General features: G+C 40.1%; 1 pseudogene; it reads right to left on the reverse strand.

Annotated features, from left to right (window-relative positions):
• The window catches only part of LOC102830445, a 265,297-nt pseudogene extending 261,342 nt beyond the window's left edge, over positions 1-3,955 (reverse strand).
• Between the last annotated feature and the right edge of the window lie 3,331 nt (positions 3,956-7,286).

Raw genomic sequence — 7,286 nt, forward strand, 5'->3', positions numbered from 1 at the left:
TGTGGCAGCGGTAGTGAGGTTGGCCCAGGATTGGACATTGTTTCGTTCTGCTGTGCATGGGGTCGCTATGAGTCGGTTCCGACTCGATGGCACCTGACAACGACAGCAACAACCTTACAATTAGCAGAGCAGTGCTTATCCTACAGAAAAACAAATAAACATAACAACCCTCTATAGGGTTTCTGAGGCTATAAATCTTTATAGGAGCAGAAATCCTCATCTTTCTGCCACAGAGTAGGCTGCTGGATTTGAACTGCCAACCTTACAGTTAGCAGTCCACTGCTTCTCCTACAGCTTTACACAGAAAACTAGAGAAAATTCCAGAGTAGTAGTATCAGTATTCTCCTTGGAGAATAATCAGGGGAGGCCATAGACGAGAAATCACCAAAGAGTAGTGGTATTCAGGAACACATTGGAAAGCAGTGAGGAAAACCAGGCAATATTTTCAGAGCATAGTGAATTGTGTTCCCCCAAAAGATATTTTAGAGCACTAATCTCTGTGCCTATTAATGTGACCTAGTTCAGATAAACAGAGTCTTTCTCTGAAACGCTTTTGTTATTGTTGTTAGTGCCCTTGAGTCAGTGTTGACTCACAGCGACTCTGTAGAGGGTTTCTAGGAGAAGGCTGGTGGGTTTGAACTATGTTCCTTTTTTGTTTTTGTTTTTTTATGCTTATTGTATGGAGCCATGGTACTTCTCCAGAAAAATTCTATTAGCTTCTCAGTTCAAGTTTCCATGAACATTTTGAAGCCTTCTTTTATTAGTGAAGTCACACTGGAGTTGAGGTTCTGGTAGCATAGTGGTTTCCAGTTGAGCTGCTAACCTCAAGGTCAACAGCTTGAAACTACCAGTTTTTCCAAGGGAAAAAGATGAAGTTTTCTGCTCCCATAAAGTTTTATAGGCTCAGAAATGCTATACAGGGTCACTGAGTGGGATCCGACTCCACAACACATACCCACCACCACTGCCATCCCCATATGACTGGTGTCTTATAAAAGAAGAGGGCAAGTAATGAATCAGGATCACACACAGGCAGAAGACACTGTGAGGATTTTTACACAAGCCCAGGGTTATCAAAACCTGAAAGAGACAAGGTAGGATCTTCGCCTAGAGCCCATCGACAGAGCATGGCCCTACTAGTATCCTGAAACTGCACTTCAAGCCTCCAGAGCTGTGAGAAAACAAATGTATGGGGTTTGTGTTTTTGTTTTTTGTTTGTTTTTTTAAATTTGCCTTTTAATATCAGTATTAATCTGATTGTTGTCTTTGGGGAATGACATGAGAATGATAACATGAGCAAATTACACACTAGCAAAGGAAAGAAGAATCACAGGGAGGAAGTGGGACAATGTTGTTCCATTGGGGTGAAACAAAGCAAATGGCCTGATAATGCAAAATGGATGATCTGCTCTGGAAATCTTCACTCTATTCACAACAAAAAGTATCAAAAACAATTTTAAAAAATGCAACACTGTATGTAGTATATATTACCAAAAGATGTACCAAAAAAAGGACATCTGTTAGTACCTTTTACTGTAAATTTGACATTACCTGTACAGTAAACCTGTGATAGCCAGAACCTGTATAAGGCAGAAATCTGTCAGAAAAGGAAAATTCAAATATTGTTTACTAATAGAAAGCCATATAAAAGTGGCAAGACTGCAGTCTGTCATAGGCAGAGAACTTGAGAGATCAGGAAAAAGAAGACAGCCTCGATGAGTTCCAACTTTCGCTGGGTTTGGCATATTATCCAACAAGGAGGATGTGGAAGCTGGAAGAGTAAGCACCTCCTCCTTGTCCAGGTGGCCCCTTTCTTTCCTGCATAAAGATTTGGGGACCATCATAAACTAGCCTTTTTTTCGTTGGTTTTAAGAAGTCCCATCCGTGTAACATCACAGCGCTCAAGCTTTTGTATGCCAGCTGCAGCCACCATGCACTGGAAGCCCCTTACAGAGCAGGAGGCCCTGGCAGCTCCTGGGCAGTGCACACCTGTAGTCTGCGTGTTGGTCCAACTCAGCTCTAGCAGAAAGGCGCAGCTTGGTGTTCTCTTGGGCACACAGACAAATCTGCTAGATGATCAGGTTTCCTGAGCCCTGGTGAAATGTCTCTTTCCAATCTCTTTCAGGGAACAAACAGATTAAATAGTTTTGCTATGATGATTATGAAAAGAATAGTCTTCTTTTCCAGGGATTAGCCAGTCTCATCCATGATCAGGATAACTCTTCAAGTGGTATCTGAGTTTCTCCCCTCTTGCAGCCTGGGATCTTGATGCAATGGGAAACAAGTTATATGTCCTCACTCTGCAGTGCAGCAGGGGGCAGGGAGGTGATCTCTCACTTGGTTACACTCCTGTGAAGGTCCTCTGGGAGAAGCCTATCTCAAACAGAACTTTTTTCTTGCACAGGTGCTAACTCATGGGTTCTCAAACACCCCATCACTGGCAACCTCCCGCTGTGGCTGAGCTCTCAGGGTGTCTTCCTTGTTATTGTTGTTGTTAAGTGCTGTGACCCATAGTGACTCTGTATAGAGTTTCCAAGGAGCGGCTGGTGCTTGAACAACAGACCTTGCAGTTCAAATGACTTTACAGTCCAGTGCATTAACCCACAGTGCTACACCAGGACTCCAGTTTCCAGCAGCCCCCTCCCCTCCATAGGGGACATCTCATCCTTTTAGATATTCTCTTTGATGGATTCCTTCTTTCAATGACCAAATTTCTGTTCTTTAAAAGCTACTCATTTTGTGGTATTTTGTTAAGGTGTTCATGGTGTGGAGTGGTAGGATAAAGCACTGGACCGCAAGGTTGGTTTGAACTGTAAGGTGGGCAATTCAAACTCACCAGCCACTCCTTGGAAACTCTGTGTTGTTGTTAAGTGCCATCAAGTTGGTTCCCACCCATAACGACCCTGTATGGGGTTTCCGAAGAGCAGCTGGTGAGCATGAACCATTGACCTTGCCGTTCAAACGATTTTTCAGTCCAGCCCATTTACCCACATCACCATCTTCTTCTTTTACCCAAGATCCTCCATTTTATTTATTTATTTATTTTCCTGTTTGTTAGCTGCCATATAGCTGGCCTCTAACTCATGGCAACCCTATGCACAATGGAACAAAATGCTACTCGGTCATGTGTGATCTCTCTGACTGTAAATGGAACATTGCAATCTGTAGAGTTTTCATTGGCTGGTTTATGTAAACAGATCAGTAGGACTTCCTTAGTATGGAAGATGATTGTCTTAGTCTGGAAGTTCCCATGAAACCTGCATAGCCTCAGAGCAACATGCAAATTTCCCCTGAGGATGGGCCGTGTTTACTATGCCTGAAGTGAGTTGGTTGTGAATCAAACAAAGTCTCTTGCATGGAAGACAAGCATTCTGCTACTGAACCATCTTTGCCCTCCTTTTTTTTTTTTTTTTTTTTTTTTGGCATTTCTCCATGAATATTTTTATATGTTCCCTTAAGAAAAATTTAAACTAATATTTTTGAACAATACATCTACACTTTGTGCTACTGATATTAAAATGTTCAACCATTCAAGGAATATTCTAAATGAAGTAAATTTTTACCAGATAAATGCACACAAAAAAGTAAAACAAACAACAAAGTTAGAAAAGAACGTTTCAGGCTAGTCACATTTCAGGGGATTATAAATCCAATGTGATCATCTAAAAATATTAAATAATATAAGCACATTCCTTTCCCCTCCCTGTTCCGTTTATTTCTAGTGTAGGTTCCTTCCTATGGAATAAATAAAAATTAAACCAAAAGGGGTAGAAGGACATGGCTTGCCATCTACTAAAATTGTTGTATTTTGGCATTGGGTTGCCGACTCATTCTCATTGTGGTGTACCACAAGCGAGAAGCAGGCACATGTCATATCTTTCCCATCACTTAGATACAAGCCACATGCCACAAGATGTTGCCACCATGTCTGACACATTGTAAATCCATTTTCCATTCTGTGCTGCTATCCTGGAATGCACACACTGTTCTCATCCTTTACACTTCAAGCCACAAAACACTGTCATCTGAATGAAATCTAACAAAGCCATTTCAATTTTCTTGGAAAGTTACTCGTATGAAAATTTTTCCAATTAAACTGTTCCTTATTACCATGTGATGTAGCATGATATCACCTCAGAATTTCATCTCACTTCTTAAATATAATTTTTTAAATTTCCTAAATATGTGTATTGGGTGATAGGAAACAAAATTAAAATCTGAACATTTACTAATTAGCTATAAATACCTTTCCTTTGTACTGTTTGATTTTTAGAGAACATTAGAGACTGAGGATTTAGTGTTGCTGTTTTTATTGGGTGCCACTGAGTTGATTCCAACTCAGCCACTCTAAGCTCAACAAAATGAAACACTGCCCAGACTTGCTCTATTCTCTCATTTGTTATGTGTGAGCCCATTATTGCCACTACTGTATAATCAATGTACTGGGGCTCTTCCTCTCTTTTTTTGATCCTCCACTTTACCAAGCATCTCCAGTGACTGATCCCTCCTGATAACATGTTTAAAGAACAAGAGACAAAATCTTCCCATCCTCACTTTTAAGAAGCATTCTGTCTGTACTTCTTCCAAGACAGATTTGTTTGTTCTTCTAACAGTCCATGGTACTTTCAATATTGTTCGCCCATACCGTGATTCAAATGCTTCAATTCTTCTATAGTCTTCCTCATTCATTGTCCAACTTTCATAGGCTAATTATTGTTGTTGTTGTTATTGCCGTGGAGTCAGTTCCGACCCTTGGCAACCCTGTACAGGGTTTCTGAGGCTGTAAATCTTTATGGGAGCAGAAAGCCTCATCTTTCTCTCGTGGAACAGCTGATAATTTTGAATTGCTGACCTTGAGGTTCACAGCCCAATTCCAAACCACTATGCTACCAGAGCTCCTTATATGCTCATTGCTGTTGTAATGTGCCATGGAATCGATTCCGACTCATAGCGACCCTGTACAGGGTTTCCGAGGCTGTAAATCTTTACGGGAGCAGAAAGCCTCATCTTTCTCCCAAGGAACAGCTGCTCATTAGGTGATTGAAAATACCCTGGCCCACCTTAATCATCAAACTGACATCTTTGCTCTTTAACACTTTAAAGAGGTCTTTTGCAGCAAATGTGTCTAATGCAATACATTGTTTTCTTGACTGCTGCTTCCAGGAACATTGATTGTAGATCCAAGAAAAATGAAATCTTTAGTAATTTCATGCTTTTCTGTTATCGTGATGTTAATTATTTGTCCAGTTGTGAGGATTCCCATTTTCTTTACATTGAGGTGCAATCCATACTGAATTCTTTTATCTTCATTAGTATGTCTAATGTATGTTGTTACTGTTACGTGCCGAGGAGTCGGTTCTGACTCATAGCCACCCTTTACAGGGTTTCCTGAGGCTGTAAATCTTTATGGGAGCAGAACACCTCATCTTTCTCCCGTGGAACAGCTGGTAGTTTCGAACTTCTGACCTTGAGATTAGCAGTCTGATTCATAACCGCTATGCTACTGAAACCTTATTACATGAAAACGTTTGTTGTTCATTATTATTTTGCTATCTCTTTTCCTCTAGTAACCCCATTTCCATTTTAATAATACATTGTCTGATTATCCCGTTAGATTCTCTAGACCAAGGATCCCGTCTTTTCCTTTTTTACAGTTCATCCCTCATTTCATGCTAACCTACTTTTAACTTTAGTCTCTCAGGCCCCTTATAAAATGATATAATCACTTGGATCTTCCCTCTTAATTATTTGGCTTTTCTCTTTTTCTTTCATATTTGCCTGGATTACATTCAATGATTTCTGTTTCCTTTAATTATGGAACATTTGAAAATGGATGGTATAAAATAAAGAATGATGTTGGCTCATCTCAGTCTAACTTTCTTACCATAAACCCTAGTGGACTCTCTGTATTGCATGTTGTTGTTGTTATTGCTAAGTGCCAGGGAGTCATTTCTGAATCATAGGGACCCTGTATAGGGCTTCCAAAAAGTGGATGTTGAGTTTATACTACCAACCTGTGGTTAGCAGTTCAGTTTTTATCCTACAGTGCCTCATCAGGACTCCTCAGCACTGTAAAGCATTGTCAAAATGTGTTCTTGGTCACTTCTCTCTCCAACTCTCTGAAATTATTATTTCCAAGTCTCTCTTTTTTGAACCTCCCATCCCCCTGATCCTCAGCACTCTCAGAGAAGTCCTTGTAGTTTATGCAATAGGGAAAAGAGAAAAATCATCTCAAAGTGATTCTAGTAACTCCATCTTAGCATGTAACCAACCATACCATCCGCATCTCTTCCTAGTCTCTGCCTCACTTTCATTGTTCTTGTTCTTAAGTGTCATCGATTCCAACCCATAGTGACCCTGTATAGGGTTTCCAAGGAGCAGCTGGTGAGCTTGAACCACCAACTTTGCAGTTCAAATGACTTTGCAGTCTGACGCATTAGCCCACAGTGCCACACCAGGACTCCTCACTTTCACTTTCATTAGAGTGGATGAATTGTTCATACTTATCCCTTCTCTCATGTATTCAACACCTAACTCTCTCACAAGCCCAAGACTCTTCCTTTGCCAATTTTCCCCCATCATCTACAACAACATTTAAAATTTATATTAAACCACTCTTTTAATATATAACTATTTCCCATATTTTAAAAAAATCCATAATCTACAACTGTATTTTGATCCTTTCCTTTATAGAAAAACTCATTCAAATTATGGTTATTCATATTTTTTTCTCATCTGTCTCTCTTTCTTGATCCCATGCCAATATGCTGTTGTTTCCATTATTCCTCCTAAACCTTTACTATTAAGTTCACAAATTACTCCACTCAGTGCCAAATTCAGTGGCCAGTCTTCAAGCCTCATCTTGCTCAAAGTCTTAGTAGCATTTAAGAAAGTTTATGATTTTCTCCTGCAAGTATTGTCTTCATCCAAATTCTGGGACATTCTACTCTTCTGGATCCCTGGTGTGGTTTTGTAGGATAAACACTGGACTGACCACAAGGTTGGTTTGAACTGCAAGGTTGATGGTTCAAATCCACAACTACTCCTCAGAAACCCTATATAGGATCACTGAGAGTCTAACAGTAACCAACAACAATAACAACAACATGCTCTTCTGGCTTACTTCTTGCCTCACAGTGTTGTCAAAGTCCCATGATCTACAAGTCTATGGTTACTTCCCAACCTCTGGTTTGCTACACTTAAGAATATATACTCCATTCCGAACAAACTTCTGGTTTGTTATGTCCCTCCAGAAGCTCTAGCATTCATACTGCTCTTTGAGTAAT

The sequence above is a fragment of the Chrysochloris asiatica genome, unplaced genomic scaffold (assembly GCF_000296735.1).
Source record: "Chrysochloris asiatica unplaced genomic scaffold, ChrAsi1.0 scaffold00036, whole genome shotgun sequence".
NCBI classification, from domain to species: domain Eukaryota; kingdom Metazoa; phylum Chordata; class Mammalia; order Afrosoricida; family Chrysochloridae; genus Chrysochloris; species Chrysochloris asiatica.